Here is a 21,601-nt window from a genome sequence, read left to right on the forward strand (position 1 = left end):
TGAATGGATAAACAAAATCTATTATATATATATATATATATATATATATATATATATATATATATATATGTGTGTGTGTGTGTGTGTGTATGAATCAGTCATATAAAAAGCAAAATTCAGATATATGCTATAATATAAGTGAATCCTGACATTATATTAGGTAGAGTAAATCAGATTTTTAAAAAGGAAAAAATGATATATTATTTCATTATATAAAATATCTAGATTAGGCAAATTCATAAAGAGAGAAAATAGAGGCAGCTATTGGCTTCAGAAAGAAGTGGGAAATGAGGAGTCATTGCCCAAAGGAATAATGATATTCTGTTTAGGATAATGCAAGTGTTTTGAAAATAGATGATAGTGACAGTTGCATAATAATTCAAATGTTTTAAATGGCATGCTTTAAATTGTTAAGATCATTTTCCCTACAAAACCACCATCTTTCAAACACTAGAGAGGAAACATCCATATAAGAGAGATAAATTCATGTGTGAGACTTTCAGGTCACTTTTCCTGGGTTCAAACCTTCACTCTGCCATTCATGTGCTGTCTGGAAGGGATCAGATTTCTGAGCCTTATTTTCTCTCTCTGTGGAATGGAGACAATCTCAGGGGCAAAGGAATATCATAGGAACCATAAAATACTAAGATAGATCAGCTAGTATTCCTCGGGGAGCAGTGCTAATATAATAGTGGGACAGGGACACTAATAGAACCAGGGACAGAGGTCTGGCTGATTTGTTCTGGAGTAAAGTCTGAACTCCCAAGATTCTCTCAGTTGAAGCATAAGCCAGATTGTTTACAGACTGAAGACAACAAAGCAGTCATTGAAACTGGGATTCAAGCCCAGTTTATTCTTCTGACCTCAGGGAAAGATCTTTCTAGTCTTTCATGAGACAGAACCACATGGCTCTTAGAGTCAAGTAGAAACTCTTGAATAAAACTCACACAGCACGTCATGATCTAGCCTGCCTGTCTATACTCCTGACTGTCGCTGTATCTCCTTACTTACCTCCATGCTAAGATACTCCCAGATCCTCCTGAAAACTTTCCATCATGCTGCTTTTCTGTTTTCTTCCCCAGTGTTTCCAGTCAACACTTGATCATCACATCTTCTAGGAAAGTTTCTTGATTCACCATGACTGAATTAGTTCTTTCTTTTTTTTTTAATTTTTAATATTTTTTTATTACATATTTTCCTCAATTACATTTCCAATGCAATCCCAAAAGTCCCCCATACCCCCCCACTTCCCTACCCACCCATTCCCATTCTTTTGGCCCTGGCATTCCCCTATATTGGGGCATATAAAGTTTGCAAGTCCAATGGGCCTCTCTTTCCAGTGATGGCCAACTAGGCCATCTTTCGATACATATGCAGCTAGAGACAAGAGCTCCGGGGTACTGGTTAGTTCATCATGTTGTTCCAACTATAGGGTTGCAGATCCCTTTAGCTCCTTGGGTACTTTCTCTAGCTTCTCCATTGGGAGCCCTGTGATACATTCAATAGCTGACTGTGAGCATCCACTTCTGTGTTTGCTAGGCCCCGGCATAGTCTCACAAGAGACAGCTATATTTGGGTCCTTTCAGCAAAATCTTGCTAGTGTATGCAATGGTGTCAGCGTTTGGAAGCTGATTATGGGATGGATCCCTGGATATGGCAGTCTCTAGATGGTCCATCCTTTCATTACAGCTCCAAACTTTGTCTCTGTAACTCCTTCCATGGGTGTTTTGTTCCCAATTCTAAGAAGGGGCATAGTGTCCACACTTTGGTCTTCATTCTTCTTGAGTTTCATGCTGGAAATCAGTCTGGCGGTTCCTCAGAAAATTGGACATAGTACTACCGGAGGATCCAGCAATACCTCTCCTGGGCATATATCCAGAAGATGTCCCAACCGGTAAGAAGGACACATGCTCCACTATGTTCATAGCAGCCTTATTTATAATAGCCAGAAGCTGGAAAGAACCCAGATGCCCCTCAACAGAGGAATGGATACAGAAATTATGGTACATTTACACAATGGAGTACTACTCAGCTATTAAAAAGAATGAATTTATGAAATTCCTAGCCAAATGGATGGACCTGGAGGGCATCATCTTGAGTGAGGTAACACAATCACAAAGGAACTCACACAATATGTATTCACTGATAAGTGGATATTAGCCCAAAACTTAGGATACCCAAGATATAAGATACAATTTGCTAAACGAATTAGCTCTTTCTATGACCTTGTATAATGCTTTTCCCTTTAATTCCTGTTCTTGTGTCTCTCTAATAATGCTGTACCTAACTTGAATTATTCACCACCTTACTCCAAGTTGCCATAGTGCCTGCAGTGCTTGGCTTAGAAACACAGGCTGATTACATAGATGAATGAGCTTGACTAGAGAGAATAGAGAGAGAAGTGGTCTAACACTGGTTACGTATAGAAGTTAATTTTCAAAGGTGGTATCAGATCCTATCATGCTTTTGAAATCTCTCTCAAATCTTTATCATATGGTTAAAGATCCCTTGACATTTGTCAGTATTAATGAGAAATAGTAAGTGGTAGCACAGGTCCCAAACAAAGGAAGTAGGGAAACTGTTTATTAAAAACATTGGTGCTCTCAAGCCTCTACTATTAAGATGTCTACATTTGTCCCCATACTTCCCTTTGAACCAGCATGGTGGTGAGGGTGGTTGTGGTGGTGTTGGTGGATGTTGTTGTTGTTGTTGTTGTTGTTGTTGTTATTCTTCTTCTTCTTCCTCCTCCTCCTCTTCTTCTTCCTCCTCTCCCCCTCCTCTTCCTCCTCCTCCTCCTCCTCCTCCTCCTCTTCCTCCTCTTTCTCCTCTTCCTCTTACTCCTCCTCCTCCTCTTCCTCCTTCTCCTCCTCCTCTGTTTTTTCTTTCATCTTTTGTTTTTTTGAGACCAAGTTTCTCTGAGTTCTGTGTGTTCTGGAATTCACTCTATAGACCAGGCTGGCTTCTGACTCAGAGATCTGCCTAGCTCTGCCTTCTGAATGCTGAGATTAAAGGTATGTCTCACCACCACTCAGCTACAAGCATGGTTCTTAACTTTCCTGCTGTTGTTAATAGTGCCATCTCCCAAATGACTTAAAATTCCTGCATCACTGGCCTCACCAGTGCTCCCAAACCACAACAGCTCCTCTGGCTAGGACTTTCCTAGTCCTGTTGTTAGTATTAAGTAGCACTTTGTGGGCTAGGAAGTTGGATTAGTCAATAAAGTGATGGCAAGAAGGAATGAAGACTTAAGTTCAATCCCTAGAACCTTTATACAAAAGCTGGGTGGTAGCACACACCTGTAATCTTAGCACTGGAGATGTGGAGACAGGAGAATCTCTGGTGCTCGAAAATCCCGAAGACCTAGGTCTCATTGAAAAACTCTGAATCAGAAAACAAAGTGTATGACTCTTTAGGAATGTGCCCAAAAATTCACCTCTAGCTTCTAACTCACATGAACATACGCCTACAAAAATATACACATGCAAACACATCCACAAAAGTGCTTTGTATGGAATGTAGCTCTAATAAAGAATCTAAAAAGAATCTTTAAGAAGTTGAACATCAAGAGCAAGTAATAAAGTTAGGAAGTGAACAATGAACTGAAAAACACAAATCCAAACAACACTGAAATTTCTAATCACCCATCAAAATGACTGTCTCTTAGAAACTGGAAAATATAACACATACTGATGAGGACATAGGGGAAAGAGGAACTGCAGGTGTGATTGTAAATTAGTTACACTAGTCAAGATATGGAGTTTCCCATCAATAAATGACTAGAAAAAACGTGGTGTGTGTGTGTTTGTTTCAGAATATGATTTAACAGTAAATCTTATATAAGTTGTGTCTTTTGCAGGAAAATGAATAGAACTAGAAATCAGCATCCAAATTACTTTTTTCCCCTCTTTTTTAGACTCCTTGAAGGTAGGAATGATATCAAAGTAGACTAATAGAAAAGATCAGGAGAGAAGTCAAGGTAAGAGCTAAGTGGTGGTGTGGATATGAAAATGATCAAATATGACATATGCATGAATGAAATGTCACAATGAATCTTGCCATCTGATATAATTAATATGCACTAATAACAAAATATTTTTTTACCACAAGAATTTATTTTTAGTTGAGTCTTATCAGTGTGTGAATGTATCTGTTCTTTATAGCATTCAGATTATAAGGCAGTAAAAATTATGTTATATGCTTATAAAATTAATTCTTAAACCCATTTTTGAAGCCAGGTGGTGGTGGTGCATGCCTTTAATCTCAGTACTTAGGAGACAGAGGTAGATAGGTCTCTGTAAGTTTAAGACTAGTCTGATCTACATAGTGAGTACTAGGACAGCCAGGACTTCACAGAAAAAAAAAACAGTCTTGAAAAACCAAAAATAAATAAATAATCTAAAATAAAATTTTAAAAACTTCATGTTTAAAACTAAATACTGTGACAACCTATTATTTGTGTGTGTGTGTGTGTGTGTGTGTGTGTGTGTGTGTGTGTGTGTTTTAATATGTATAAACTAAAGTCCATACACTTGACTGGAAAAATAAAAGACAAAATAGGTTTTCCTCCACTATGTAAAATCATCATGAATACCTGCTTAAGTCAACACCATTTAACTGATCAGAGAACTGCCTCTGTTCCCTTAGCAACTAAGAGAGAATAGCCTTGTGATAGCAGCTCCACTCTCCAGGTATCTAACAGGACAAAAAGGGAATAAAACTTCTTTTTGACTTATTTGTTTGGTCTGTTTTTGTGACAGGATTTTACTATGTTTTCCAGGCTTGCCTCCCACTCTCTAAACTCTTGGCTTTGCCTCCCAAGTGCTGGAGTTACAGATGTAAACCACCACACCCAACTTCAGCTAGCTACATGGAATCGTTTTGCTATTTAAGTTCCTTTTTTTACATTACTTATTTTGGCATCCAGCAAATTTTCTTTTTTAAAAATGACAGGCAATAGCAATTTAGAAGAACTCTTTGGAAGATATACATAGATGGTCACATGCATTTGAGGAATAGGAATAGTTTTTTCCAGTAGGTTGGAGCAATTTACAGATTTTTCAAGGATTGTCCTTGAACAATTTTTCAATTATTGTCCTTAGGGAAGAGAAGACTTGGTACTCAAAGCAGTTAGGATCCAATTTCCCTGTGCCCCAGTTTTCTAACCTGCAGAATGGAGATAACAGTGATATTGCCTTCATAGACTTTTAGGTACAGTCCAATTTATTATTCTTTGTTCCACTGGCTCTCCTAGACAGAGGCTCAAATCTCATTGGAAGTTGGAAGATGTCAGTCTGACTCGGCAAGATGACAAGTCCAGGTTTTAAAATTCCAATGGCATGCGTATTTTTATCCACCATGCATTAAGTATGTAGCTCTAATTTGGACAAACAGTTCAGAAAAATTCTGTATTGTTTAGAGACTTTTCTCATTATTTATTGATATTAAACATGTGCCTGATGAATTTTTCAGCATCTGGCATTTGAGAGAATTGAAGCACATGAATTACAAGTTTTTATTCTCCGGGCTCCAATCATGCAATTTCAGGCCTTGGAGTAAGTGTGATGCTTGTCTCTTCAGCCTTGTGGAGAGGCTTTAACAACTATCAGGTCAAAATGTAAGGGCAGCTGCTCTTATTTAAGAATAATATGACAACCTAGAATCTAAATGACTCTTCTGTGACTAATAAAGCCAGAGTGAGATATTTTCCATATTATTGTTCAATTTCCATTTTATAACTCGTGTAATAAGTTCCTGTTTGAGCTGTCAGCAGAGGAATTTTATCCTCTGGTTGTCAGAAAATGAAACCTACACCATCCAACATCTTAAACTTTTGTCTGAACTCCCAAAAAGTATGAATTCAGTTTGTCACTATGTATCTGTTCGATTCCATTAAGTCTTCATTGCCTTCTCTTGCTGCAGCCTCCCATGTTGATTGAAGAAGTTCACAGTTAATTATCTTATCTCTTATTGTAATTTTTTATATAAGCCCTTCTAGAGCAGGAAGCAGGACAACTTTCAAACTGTAAATGAAAAAAAAAACCATTATAAACATTATTTGATTTAATTCAACAATACAAATAAAAAGTTTAAGTGTGTCAGTCTTATGTAATGTATATAAGTAAGATCTCTTTTCCAAGGAGGTACATGAAAGAAAAAAGCAAGACATGTTTCGTGTAGACACATATCACACACATCTATGTGGGGTGAAGTTGGAGGAAAGATGCTTAACCTCATAGCCTGAAAATTGGCTTGAATACCAATATCCTTTGACCAATTTTATATCCTGAGCGAGTTTTTTGTCTTCTTTTTGCTTCAGATTCATCATCTCAAAATTATGATAAAAAACCATCTTAACTAATACTTTCAAGATTCTTGACATTCTCGGGGGTAGTAAGCTCCCAGTAAATACTGGTTTTTATTCTTTTAGCTCCCCCTTTCTTACTTATCATAGAAAGATCTTGGCATGATTAATAGTCACATACTAGAGTTGAACAATACACTTATATACAATAAGGCAAGGATGGAAGCAAATTCTGAAAAGGAAAACCTATTTATCTTTCTTTCCATAGAGATTTCTTTACTCAAATTATAGTTATCTAGATCATGACAAACTTTTGTGGTTATTTTGTTAGGTTTTGAGACAAAGTCACTAGGTGGCCCCAGCTACCCTCTAGCTTGTGGTCTTTCTCCCTCTGTCTCTTAAGAACCTCTATACCTGGCTATGTGGTAATCTTTAACAGCTGCATCTGTCTACAATAGAGCAGCTGTGATTGTGAAAGTGGCTCAAAGCTTGGTAAACCATGGAGTCAAAGACATAAGGACACACAGCCCTTGTCTCTGATCAAGAAACACAAAGAACTGTCCAAGGAAAAGAAATTTCTCTATCTTCCAGATTGACTACTACATTAGAGTTCCTCTTCAGCCCACTGAGTGAGGCCCTCAATGATATCCAGCATTCCCTGAACATGTGGTTCAAGACACCAATCTGTAAAGATAACTTTATTTGTGAGCACTCTCCACCCAGATAGCCACAGGATAGAACCATGGCTCTGGAAAGAGACAGATGTAAGAGCCTCTGCCATCTTCAAAGTCTAGCCCCAACCCTCAGACATTGTTCACCCTTGGCACTGCAGCATCTTTAGCAGCAGCAGTTCAAAACAACAGCACCACCCTCATTTGGCTCAAAATTATTCATAATCCGATGACGAGAAAAATCAAGCAGGCATGTGGATTATCAGGCTCCAGGCACTGTGCTTAATTAATGAATTATATGCAACTCTTATGTAATATATACTATTCAATAAACAAAAACATCAAGTATATGGAAGACAAATTTATGAAAGTTAAGATATTTCAATGTTTAGTTTATATTTCACTTTATTGCATCCTTATTTAGAAGAGTCACCATCAATTATAGATTAAACATATTTTCAAAACATCTATTCATGTGTGTTTAAAAGTATTCATTTAAAATTAGATGGAGAAAATTAGATGTGTAGGCCTCAACCCTACACAAAGAACTATAGGCAACTTAGGAAAGCTGGGAATGGGAAAGGAGCTTTCCCCGGGGAAGAGAACACTAATTGGTTGTACAGTGCCAAACTATCATCCCTGAAAACATAAATAGAGTAACATTATATGGACCAAATAGATTATATTTAGGAATATACATATACATATATATATATATATTTAACAATTACTGAAAAAGAAAAAAGGAAGTCATGAATTTGAAGGAGAACAAGCAGGAAGGGGTGTGTGGGAATGTTTGGATAGAGGAAAGGGAAAAGAAATGTTGTAAATTATATCAATAATGCATTTAAAAGAAAAAGATTTATTTAAAGAACTAAATGCTTTTTAATCCAGGGTTTTGGATGGAACCAGGAGATTATTGGGTCTAACTAATGCACACACCATCAGAGGCTGCATATTATATGGTGCTACCAGCTACATCCTGTTTCGAGGCACTTGAAATGTGGCTAGAACTGTTGTGGTGCCATGTTCCTGCTTTTAACTTTAAAAACTGAAGCAATAACTGAGAGTGATGGTATACAGTGCAATTCCAGCACCTAGAATGCTGAAGGGGGACATTGATGAGGTGAAGACCAGTCCGAGAATGTATAGTGAACACTTGTCTCAGGGACAAGAAAGCTACTAAACACTGAAGCAATGCAAAATGTTTTCATAGAACATGCATGATGCTTAACATTTGTCACATATAGTGGTTTTCCGTGTATTCAGGGTGTGTGTGTGTGTGTGTGTGTGTGTATGTGTGTGTGTGGTGGGGGACAAGGGGGCACGCTATTTTTAGTGTCACACATACATCAGTGATTTAGTTCGCATCTACATACTGACTGACTTAAATTATTTGATGATTTTCTTAATGTATATCATTATATTTTTATTAGGTATTTTCTTCATTTACATTTCAAATGCTGTCCCAAAAGTCCCCCATACCCTCCCCCCACCCACTCCCTTACCCACCCACTCCCACTTCTTGGCCCTGGCTTTCCCCTGTACTGAGGCATATAAAGTTTGCAAGACCAATGGTGGCCGACTAGGCCATCTTCTGCTACATATGCAGCTAGAGACACGAGCTCCGGGGGTACCGGTTAGTTCATATTGTTGATCCTCCTATAGGGTTGCAGACCCCTTTAGCTCCTTGGGTACTTTCTCTAGCTCCTCCATTGGGGGTCCTGTGTTCCATCCAATAGCTGACTGTGAGCAACCACTTCTGTGTTTGCCAGGCACCGGCATAGCCTCAAAAGAGACAGCTATATCAAGGTCCTTTCAGCAAAATCTTGCTGGCATATGCAATGGTGTCAGCATTTGGAGGCTGATTATGGGATGGATCCCCGGGTGTGGCCTTCTCTAGATGGTCCATCCTTTCGTCTCAGCTCCAAACTTTGTCTCTGTAACTCCTTCCACGGACATTTTGTTCCCAATTCTAAGAAGGGGCAAAGTGCCCACACTTTGGTCTTTGTTCTTCTTGAGTTTCATGTGTTTTGTAAATTGTATCTTGTATCTTGGGTATTCTAAGTTTCTGGGCTAATATCAACTTATCAGTGAGTACATATCATGTGAGTTCTTTTGTGATTGGGTTACCTCACTCTTTTATCCATCATATTTTTATCAAGTATTACAAGCTACAGTGACATCTATAGCTGGTAATCATAAGAATGGGAAAATATTATTTTAATCACAACATAATTATTTTTAAGCTTAAAAGTAAATGTGGACAGTTTTAAGTCTGAAGCCAAAGTACATGACTGATGCAGAATTGTATAGCTATATCTTATAATGCTCCAATAGCTTGATTGGTAACATGCTTGTCTTATGCTTACAGGCATGGAGATCTGAATTTAACCCCCATCCCTTCCATATTAAAAACAAACAAAGAAAAAGCCAAACAATAGAATACTAAATACTTGTAATTTCAGTTCTGGGGTAGTAGAGACAGGTAGGTCTCTGGGTCCCTGATTAGCTCCTACTGTTCCTGGAAAGACCCAGGGCAATGAGATCCTGCCTCACTAAACAAGAAGGGTGGCATCTGTGAAGTAGCAGCTAAGTTCCTTCTCTCCTCCACATTTACCCATTCCATGTTTACAGAAGTAATAATAAAAGAAAGAAAAATGGAAGAAAGAACAGCTTTATGCTGCAAATTCCACAATCAATGGCTGCTCTAATTTGCTGGAAGAAAAATAAAATAAGACAGATAATTGTTGTGTGTATTTCATTTAACAATAATAATGATATTCTATTAAAAGATACTTTCAGCAAAGGCAAGTAGATTTGATAAACTCCTCTCGGCATTCAATGAAGAAATGATGAAATTATTTATGAAGATTATATATTTAAGGAAAATGTAAAAACTTAATTTTTAAAATATTTTATATGTAGGTTTTGACTGATTAATGCATGTGTACCTTGTTCATGAAGTCAGAAGAAAACATCAGCACACCTGGAACTGTACTTAAAGATGGTTGTATGCCACCATGTGGATTCTGAGAACTAAATTGGGTCCTCCACAAAAGTTACAAGTGCTGAACTGATAAACTGTCTCTCCATCCTCAAGAATTTTTTTTGTTAATTTTAAAAATATGAAGACCTAATACCAATACTCCTCAAACTATTCCACAAAATAGAAACATAAGGTACTCTACCCAATTCATTTTATGAAGCCACAATTACTCTGATACCTAAAGCACACAAAGACCCAACAAAGAAAGAGAACTTCAGACCAATTTCCCTTATGAATATTGATGCAAAAATACTCAATACAATTCTTGAAAACTGAATCCAAGAACACATCAAAACTATCATCCATTATGATCAATTAGGCTTCATCCCAGGGATGCAGGGATGGTTCAACATATGGAAATCCATCAATGTAATTCATTATATAAACAAACTCAAAGAAAAAAAAACCACATGATCATCTCATTAGATGCTGAAAAAGCATTTGACAAAATCCAACACCCCTTCATGAAAAAGTCTTGGAAAGATCAGGAATTCAAGGCTCTTAAATAAACATAGTAAAAGCAATATACAACAAACCAGCAGCCAACATCAAACTAAATGGAGAGAAACTTGAAGCAATCCCACTAAAATCAGGGACTAAACAAGGCTTCCCACTCTCTCCCTACCTACACAATATAGTACTTGAAGTCCTAGCCAGAGCAATTAGACAACAAAAGGATATCAAAGGATACAAATTGAAAAGGACGAAGTCAAATATCACTATTTGCAGATGATGTGATAGTATATATAAGTGACCGCAAAAATTCCACCAGAGTACTCCTAAACCTGATAAACAACTTCAGCAAAGTAGTTGGTTAAAAAATTAACTTAAACAAATCAGTGGCCTTTCTCTACACAAATGATAAACAGACTGAGAAAGAAATTAGGGAAACAACACCCTTCACAAGTCACAAATAACATAAAATACCTTGGTGTGTCTCTAAGGAAGTGAAAAATGTATAAGAACTTCAAGTCTCTGAAGAAAGAGATTGAAGAAGACCTCAGAAGATAAAAAGATCTCCCATGCTCATGAATTGGCAGGATTAATATAATCAAAATGGCCATCTTGACAAAAGCAATCTACAGATTCAATGCAATTGCCATCAAAATTCCAACTCAATTCTTCACCAAGTTAGAAAGGGCAATTTGCAAGTTCATCTGGAATAACAAAAAATCAAGGATAGCAAAAACTATTTTCAACATTAAAAGAACTTCTGTTGGAATCACTATCCCTGACCTCAAGCTATACTATAGAGCAATTGTGCTAAAAACTGCATGGCACTGGTACAGTGACAGACAGATAGATCAATGCAATAGAATTGAAGACCCAGAAATGAACTCACAAACCTATGGTCGCTTGATCTTTGACAACAGAGCTAAAACCATTCAGTGAAAAAAAGACAGCATTCTCAACAAATGGTGCTGGCTCAACTGGCAGTTAGCATGTAGAAGAATGCAAATAGATCCATTCTTATCTCCTTATACAAAGCTCAAGTCCAAGTGGACCAAGGACCTCCAAATAAAACCAGAGACACTGAAACTTATAGAGGAGAAAGTGGGGAAGAGCATGGAACATATGGGCACAGGGGAAAAAAATCCTGAACAAAACAGCAATGGCTTATGCTGTAAGATCAAGAATTGACAACTGGGACCTCCTAAAATTGCAAAGATTCTGTAAGGCAAAGGACACTGTCAATAAGACAAAAAGGCAACCAACAGATTGGGAAAAAATCTTTACCAATCCTAAATCTGATATAGAGCTAATATCCAATATATACAAAATATTCAAGAATTTGTACTCTAGAGAACCAAATAACCATATTAAAAAATGGGGTACAGAGCTAAACAAAGAATTCTCAACTGAGGAATAATGAATGGCTGAGAAGCACCAAAAAAAAAAAAAATTCATCATCCTTAGTCATCAGGGAAATGCAAATCAAAACAACCTTGGGATTCTACCTCACACCACTCAGAATGGCTAAGATCAAAAACTCAGGTGACAGCAGATGCTGGCGAGGATGTGGAGAAAGAGGAACACTCCTCCATTGTTGGTGGGATTGCAAGCTTGTACAGCCACTCTGGAAATCAGTCTGAAGGTTCCTCAGAAAATTGGACATGGTACTATCGGAGAATCCAGCAATACATGTCGTAAGGACACATACTCCACTATGTCCATAGCAGCCTTATTTATAATACCCAGAAGCTGGAAAGAACCCAGATGTCCCTCAACAGAGGAATGGATACAGAAAATGTGGTAAAAGAAAATTTACACAATGGAGTAGTGTGCAACTATTAAAAACAATGAATTCATGAAATTCTTAGGCCAAATGGATGGATCTGGAGGATATCATCCTGAGTGAGGTAACCCAATCACAAAAGAACACACATAATATGCACTCACTGAAAGTGGATATTATTCCAGAAGCTCAGAATACCCAAGAAACAATTTTTAAAACACATGAAACTCAAGAAGAAGGAAAACCAAAGTGTGGGTACTTCAATCCTTCTTAGAAGAGGGAACAAAATACCCATGGAAGGATTTACAGAGACAAAGTTTTGAGCAGAGACTGAAGGAATGACCATCCAGAGACTGCCCCACTTGGGAATCCATCCCATATACAACCACCAAACCCAGACACTATTGTGGATGCCAACAAGAGCTTGCTGACACGAGCCTGATATAGCTGTCTCCTGAGAGGCTCTGCCAGTGCCTCACAAATACAGAAGTGGATGCTCACATCTATCCATTGGACTGAGCACAAGTTCCCCAATGAAGGAGCTAGAGAAAGTATCCAAGGAACTGAAGGGGTTTGCAGCCCCATAGGAGGAACAACAGTATCAACTAACCAGTATCCCCAGAGCTTCCTGGGACTAAACCACCAACCAAAGAAAACACATGGTGGGACTCATGGCTCTAGCTGCATCTGTAGCAGAGAATGGCATAGTTGATCATCAATGGGAGGAGAGGCACTTGGTCTTGTGAAGGTTCTATGCCCCAGCATAGGCGAATGCCAGGGCCAGGAAGCAGGAGAGGATGGGTTGGTGAGCAAGGGGGTGGGGTGGGGAGAGGATAGGGGGTTTTTGGAAAGAAAACCAGGAAAGGGGATAACATTTGAAATGTAAATAAAGAAAATATCTAATAAAAACGTTTTTTTTTTAAAAAAAAAAAGAGTTTTAACAAGAACCAAGCTTGTGTAATTGGCCAGATGTTAAAGTGCTTTGCTTCACACATAGGTGTAAGATTCATACACATTCTTAGATAGAAAGATGCTAAAGGAAATTTAAAAATGTAGATATCAGGAATGACTTCCAAGGTCCTCTAGCTTCTACATGTGTGTGCACATATGTGCAGATACATGCGTGCAGCCCACACTCATCTGTACATCCCTACTCAAGAAAAAGAAAGTAAGATATGTTGGTTCAAATTCTGAAAATATCTACCTTTCTTTTCTTTTTTTCCCCCATATGGGTTTTAGTTTTCTGTTTTGTGTTTTTGTTTTAAACTTAGGTAAGTTAGAAGATATAAAATACACTGTCCTGTAAATATTCTAGATATGTTTCAATCCAAAGAATGTTTAATTTTTAAAAAAAAAATGTTGCTTATTCACTATCAAACTCATTCCACAATTATTTTAAGTATTCTATGTCTGTCAAAGAAGTAGCTTAGAGAGTAGTACTAGACATTAAACAAGTACTTTTCCAGCTAAGGTAAGTCAGAATCAGATTTATTGTAGTTTTCAAAGTCAGGCTAGTGCTTCCTTTACTTCTTTGTTGTACTCTGTGATACATCTTAAAAATATTTATGCTCTTTGTTGAAGCACTCCATAAGGTTGCCCTGGATAGCGTTGTTAAATCATTCATTGTATATATGCAAAAGCAATGAGTCATTTGAAAGAAGTAGAATACAATGAATTTAATAGCTTCTTGACTTCTTTGCCAACATTCTTGTATTGAGTCATGAGAGAGCTTTATAAAGATTTACTGCCTGTTTACTTAAACACAAAATTTTCTTATAAAGTTTGTTGAATATTTCAAAATAAGATAAAAACCAAAAAGGCAGTATGATTTATGTTTTTATTCGTAATTTCATTTGTAATATGCCTGAAAGAGCCAAATTTAAAACCTTAAGGAATTGAAAGCTTACCTTCAATCTAGCTAATTAAACTTGATATTTTTAGTTGACATGAAGACTTTACATAATATAATCGATTAAATCGCCTTGCCATTTTTAGTTATTGTTTATATGCACAATTGTAATTGTAGTTGATAGCATTATAAAAATTGCATTACAACATAACTGGAAAAATGTGAAGAGATTGCCAACCAAGAACAAGTGAATTTCCTACAATCAATCAATCAATCAATCAATCAATCAATCAATCCAAGTTTTAAGTTCAATGCTAACTTCATATAAGAGTTAATTAATTTATTTAACTTGGTCAGACATAGTTTTGAAACTAGTAGCTTTTTCTTTCTCAAAGTGACTACTAGTAAAATGACAGAGCCAGGTGTGATGGCACACACTTGCAATCCCAGCTTTCAGGAGGTTGAGGGAGAAAGACTAGGGTTCAAAGCCAAACTCTGCTACATAATAAGCTTGAGTCAGTCTGGTCTACATGAGATCCAGTCTTTCAAAAACTCATGAATTGTAGAGGAAGACAGACCAGATCTGGGTGGAAACATTAAAGAATACTTTCAGTTAAAAGAGAGTTTATAAGTATGTTTGGGAGATTGTGTGTGTGCGCGCATGTGCATGTGTGTGTGTGCCTGTGCATGTGCATGTGTGTGTTATTTTTCACTATAAATTTATAAAATCAAGTTCTTTAATCCAACCATTTCCCATTAGAATTGAGTGTCTGTGCTGGAGAAGTGACTTCAGGTTAAGAATGCTTGTTGCATAATCATGAGGACCCAAGTTCAGATCCCAGCACCTGGAACTCTATCTAAGAGGCATCACATATACTTGCCTGGCCTTTGTGTACACACAAGCTTGTACATAGGAACACACATATGTAATTTTAAAAAGAATATATCATCATATCTGGTTAAAAGTATATAAAGTATACATAGCATAAAGGGGAAATCTAAAACACTTAAATATTTTTATATTCACCACACGTTAGAAGAAATATTTAAGTGCATTGGGATATATAAAATATGTGCTTAAACTAATTTGCCTGGTTCTCTTTGCTTTTTTAAAATATAACTAATAGAAATTTTTAAGTTAAGAGAAACATTTACTTCAGTTGTGTAGCCACTGGTAAATTGCTCATGTCCCTGTAAACAACCTCTTATTTATCCTATAAGGAGTCATAATGAAAGTCAATGGAAAAATAAATTAAGTTAAATTTAACAGTTATGAGGTAGAAGTAGTTTGGAAGAGGGAGGTCAGCGGGAGTAAAGTTGGGACAAAAAAAATAAGATGAATATGATCAAAATTCATTGTATATATGTATGAACGTATTATAATAAAATCATAACTAATGTTATAATAAAACCAAATAAATGCATAATTAATAATACTAATAAAGATAACAGAAAAAAATCATTTACATATATGAGTTTAAAATTAATTTCTATCAGGATACTGGTGTAGAAGTAAGCGAGGGTTGCTAACTAGAAACACCACTAGATACCCAACTGGAGTGAGAGCTCTTTTTCCTCATAAGTATTTTTAAGTCCTTGTTTGTTGTTTGCCACTGTCTTCCTGGACCTTCCTCTTTTAACTCGAAAAGAAAATTAGAGGAAGGTCGCTTCTGGAAGCTTACAGCCAGATTTCCTCTAGACATCTAGCTAGCCAGTTAAGATATTGTCAGAGTCTATTCAGAGAAACCAGATGTGAGATTTAATGGTCTTCCCTACTAAGTAAGAGAAGCCAGGTGTGACACTAAATGACCTTCTCTATTAAGTGTAAGAAAAGCCTGAAGGCCTTTGTCCTTAGAGCTACCAGAGGCTCTTAGGAAAGAAAAGAAGAAACTGATTTTCTAGAAATATGAAAATCTAGGACTTTGTGGAGTTGAAAATGTCACCTAAAAATGTAAAAGATTGTTTTTGTAAAGGAAAAATATGAAGTTAGATAAAGAAGTGATTAAGGATGAAGGCTCAAGTTACATAAAAGAAGATTCTTAATTTGCCTTCCTGTGTCTGTATTTCTTCACATAGCAATGTGAGTCGATAAAGACCTAGTAATTTATGTTTATGTTTTTAAGAGTTACATGGAGGTGTCAGCATAAATGATCAGAATGTAAGCTTGTCTTGTTGACTATGAACGGTTACTTTAGTTCGGAGAGGTAGAATACTGTGGAGAGCTAACCCATTTATGCAGCTGTAGAATGTGGCACCCAGACATAGAAACTGGGAGAGAGCAAACATTCATGCAGCAACCTTACCAACTAGCCTCCATACAAGGACTTCCTCACACTGAGCTCTGTGTCCTGGGGCCGGGCACCATGTAGGCAGCTAGCATCATTTATTGGGAGAATTGTAAAATGAGATCATTTCCATAGACAGAGTTGTTGTCTAATTGGCAAACAGAATGCAAAACATAAGAAATTAAATAGAAATAATTATCTGCCCTCTTGGAATTTTGTTTCTATATCTTTTCTTAATAAGAAGAAAACAAAACAAAACAAAAACCTCTTTCACTTCATTTTTAGAAAAGTCAGTGGATCTACATACATACACAGAAAGCCTTTACTAATAAAGTCTCACATGTCAATTTTTTCTGTAATGGCTTGCATGCATTTCCCTGTATGTGTTACCCCTAACTTAAATCCTGCTCTAAGACATCTTCCTGCTGGGGCCAGTGAAATTTAGGATGTGAATACAAGTCTGGGCAAGTGGGAGATCTGCAGTTGATCTTCAGTTGTCCTAACTATTGCACGGATTCTTTCTTGTTTGCATTATTCATTCTATTGTTTAAATTTATAGCTGACATCTTCACAATGCTTAGCAAAAAAAAAAAAAGTCTTCTCAGAAATACAAAAGCCTGTATTAAAAAGTACATGAACCAAAGAGGTCCAGCAAAGCTCCTAAAATCACGACAAAGGAATGTGAAAGTGGAAAGGCATTTTTAGAGATGTAAATAAACAGAGGGGGGGGGGGGGATGGCCTGACTTACCTCAGACATTGAACAAGATGGTCCCATGTAGCAATCAAAACTATTCACCAATGAGTTATTAAATATAGTTCCGTTTCAAATATTTTTTAACTTTCCTAAATCTCCATGGATTATTATAAACATTACTGAATGAGTAATATGTGGGGAAATTGGTTGAGATATTTAAAGTGCATTTTTATGTGAAATAATTTATACTCAAGCTAATCTGAAATTACAAAACCAAAAACATTTTTAGGAATAAATTGGATCTGGACATTCGTTAGAGGATGCCTGAAGTGCTAACTGAGAGGTAAATTAGGAGAGATCTAGTATGCAATCTAGGTGGATGAGATATCCTAAAATGTTCTGATGTGTGTGTGTGTGTGTCCCTTTTGGCAAAACTGAGCTTACAAGGAAAGAAGAGAAATTCCTAAAGGAACAGGGAACCAAATTCACAAGCCTGTGAGCAATGCCTATCTGCCAAAAGAATCCTCCCAATTGGCCAAACAGACACTTTGGCTTGAAGAACCATGAAGAGCAGAAAAATAAGGCTCCCTCCTGTGTAAGGGGTCTCCAGCTCTGGAAAGCACTGTGAGGAAAACTTGAGGATTGATACTTGGTGACACAAGACCAGAAAGAACCATGCTCTATTCTAAATGTAATCTAAGAAGAGAGTAAGGAGATCACCATCCTAGGCAATGGGAAAAGTTAAATAAAATTTTGATATGATTTCTCCACACTTGAAAGTTTCTATCAGGAGGAAAGCTCTAGAAAATGGTGATAAAGCTTAAGTTAAAAATGATACCCCAGGGGCTGGTGAGATGGCTCAGTGGGTAAGAGCACCCGACTGCTCTTCCAAAGGTCCAGAGTTCAAATCCCAGCAACCACATGGTGGCTCACAACCATCCGCAACGAGATCTGGCGCCCTCTTCTGGAGTGTCTGAAGACAGCTACAGTGTACTTACATAAATAAATAAATCTTTAAAAAAAAATGATACCCCAAAAGATATCATTGTTTATACTAGTTTTATTGAATAGGTGGAATTTGTCCAGGCTTCCAAATACTACATATATTGATAATGTGAAATTGATAACATGATCACAAATTATCTATTTTTCTATATTGCTGAGTCCTGCATAGCCATGTGGAAGGTATAGTGTGACATGGTTTCCCACCCCTGGGACAGAGCCAGCAGGGTATGGGCCTATATAAGTGTTGATAATTACTGAATACCAGGCTTGTTTATATTATATATTTGCTTATATTATATAATATATTTTTACTATATATATGTACTATATATGTATATATCCATATCTATATGAAATATCAATATCTGTATTATATATATGTATATATGTGTATATATATGTATATATATATATATATACATATACACACACACACACACATATATACATACATATTCTTCCTTTGGGAAATATTCTCCCTGCCAAGGTTATTGTGGAATGTTCTCTTTGTCAGGGTCCTCAAAAAATGCTGACTAGTGGGATAATCAAAAAGGAAGCAGGAAATCCAAGCAGAAAGAGCAGAATGCAGCATCCTGGATGGACCTTAAGGAGGCCAGAGTAAGAACAGCACCAGGGCCAGGGAAGACAGAGTAGAGTGTGCCAAGAGCCATCTAGGAGAAGCTAGGTGATCTTCCTGAGATGGTTCCACCATAGACTAAAATCTATGACAGATTTGCTTTTCTAGGCAATGATGAGGAGATTTCATTTGAAGAAAGAGTCCTGCTATTAATAAGCTTTTCCTGTTATTATTAAATATATAACAATCACTAGGTCTTGACCCACTTTTTTGAGCAGATTTTTGCAGACCTATGAAGATCTTGTAGTAATGCTATATAGACAAATAAATAATAATTCTATAGAATTCCTGATTTGGTTCAAATAATTTTAGGAAGAAAGTTTTTAGAGATGGTCTTAGTTGCTAGAAAGATGTAATAAAGTTATAATTGAGAATAGAATAATGTGTCCACTCCTCATAGTTGTAATAAAGGCTACATAATAAAAAATGAGATTTCATAATTATAGTAAAAAAGAAATAGACTTGGGACAATTTTGTATTCAAGGAAAAACATTTAGGTTCAAGGATAAAGTCACAGGTGTATACTATGATAAGGCAAGACCATGTAAAACCTGTTGCTTTGAACTTTTAATGAGTATATTATAATTAAACACTGCTTTGAAGTTAATATCAACATCCTTCTGTAACTACCATTCTATGTAACATTTTATCTCTGAAAATTTTCAAAAGAACTCTTTGTTTAAGAAGGTATAAAAGACCAGAGAAAAGAAATAAAGTTGTTGGAGGAATGGTTGGCTAGGTGAGTTCTGTCCCATCCAATCATCCATCCATCCATCCATCCATTGTCCATCCATCCATCCATCCGTCCATCCGTCCGTCTGTCTGTCCGTCCATCCATCCATCCGTCCACCCATTCATCCATCCACCCATCTATCCATCCATCTATCTATCTAAATGTATATGTCTGTCTATATGTGTGTGTGTAGGTATATGTGTATATGTGTAAGGATTCATGAATATTTGTGGAGCTGATTGTGACAGAGAGTCGGGCCCAGCCAGAGTGTAGGTGTATGAGTATTGAATGTATATGGTGTCTGTGCATATTTGTGCATATTTGACTATATAAAGCACCTTAATTCTTTTCCTTTCCTTCCTCTCTGGTTTACAAAGAGTTAACCAGCTTATCCAAAGAAGCCTCTGACTGATTCACCAGAGAAAAGAGCACCAGCAATAAACTTTTATTTAATCCTTGCTGTTTTACTTTAAGTTGCTAAACACCACAGACAGAAGTTTCAGGCCTCAGAGGAACTCAAGACAGGTCAGCTACCACTGAAAATCAATTTAGACTTAAGAAAAATAGAGGTTTTATTACATAAAAGACAACCCTAAATATCTCACAAGACTAAGTCTTGCCCCCTCTCCTGCAGGTGCTCTTCCCTCTTGGCTTACCTCAAGAGAGAACCAAGAAAGAACAGCTGCTCTAAGATATTTAATTGGTAGAGTAACTATGTATCTTGAGAGTGTGTAACAATTAAAGAAAAGAGACCACCAATTTAAAAGAGAAAAAAATTGAGTGTGGGGAGAAGGTACAATGAAGGATTTTGAGGAAAGGAAGAAATGATGCAATTATATTATAATTCATAAAAAGTTAATTAAAAAAGAACACTCGCTGGCTTTACAGAGGACTAGATTTGATCCCTAGCACCCATGTGGTAGCCCACAACCATCTGTAACTCCAGATCTAGAGGGACTGATGCCCTCTTATACTCTCTGCCCATGTAATGCATGCACATGACACACATACATATATTCAGTCAAACATTCACATACATAAAAATAAATAAATATAAACTAACTAAAACAAAACAAAACAAACAAGCAAACAAAAACCCACCAAACTTAACCTATGGCTATTTCCAGAAAATATTCTTTTTAAAGTTCAGGAAACAGCAAAGAAATAAAAAAATTACTTGGGTGATCTACTAGTTGAGCTCATAAACTATAGAATACCAAGTGAATGATCTGAATGTTACAGGTCAACATTAAGATGTGACTATGAAAAATGAACTACTTATTTTATTGCCTGGAATTGATCTCTTAGGGCAAGAAGAGTGAACTGAAAGATACAGGAGAGAAAGAATAATCATAGCTCACTTATCAACCAAGGAAATTTATAAATAATGATTAAAAAGAAAAATCAGTAAATGTAGATACCTCATCTAGAAATTTGAAGAGAAATGCCCAAAGAATTGGATAAAGAGAGAGAAATGGCTTATATGAAGAGGGGAACTGAGGTAACCATTTCTTTTTCCTTTTTTGTCTTTATTTCTATTTCATCTTTATAATTAGCCCTACAAAGCAGAAGTCTCATATTCTCTCTTTCTTTAAAGACTCTCCAATGTAGCTTCTGGGCAACCTCCTTTCCTGAACCTGCCTGCTTTCTTGGACCCTAACTCAAAGGCATGGTGAGTGCTCTTCCTCTTTTCCATCTTCTTCCTTACACCAGCTGTCTAGATTTACAGCTTACTTGTCCTGCTACATATGTGCGATTTGACTAGTCTATTTCTACTTTCAATTATCTTAGTTGATATATAAAGATAAATTAGAAGATAATTTCTCTATTATGTCTGAATTTTGAGGAAAGAATGAGAAAGAGGCTGCATTAATTTGGATTCTGCTGATATTATAAACACCATGACTTAAAGCAACTTGGGGAGGAAAGGGCATATTTCATCATACAGCTTATAGTCCATTGTGAAGGGAAGTCAGAGAAGTAATTCAAGGCAGGAAACATGGAAGCAGGAACTAAAGCAGGGACTATGGAAGAATGTTGCTTACTAGTTTGTTCAATTACTATAACTTGCTCAACCTGCCTTTTATATGTCTCAGGACCATCTGCCCAGGAGCTTTCTGATATCAATCTTTAATCAAAA

This window comes from Mus caroli, unplaced genomic scaffold (assembly GCF_978045245.1).
Source record: "Mus caroli unplaced genomic scaffold, Mus_caroli_1 scaffold_1, whole genome shotgun sequence".
Classification (NCBI taxonomy): Eukaryota; Metazoa; Chordata; class Mammalia; order Rodentia; family Muridae; genus Mus; species Mus caroli.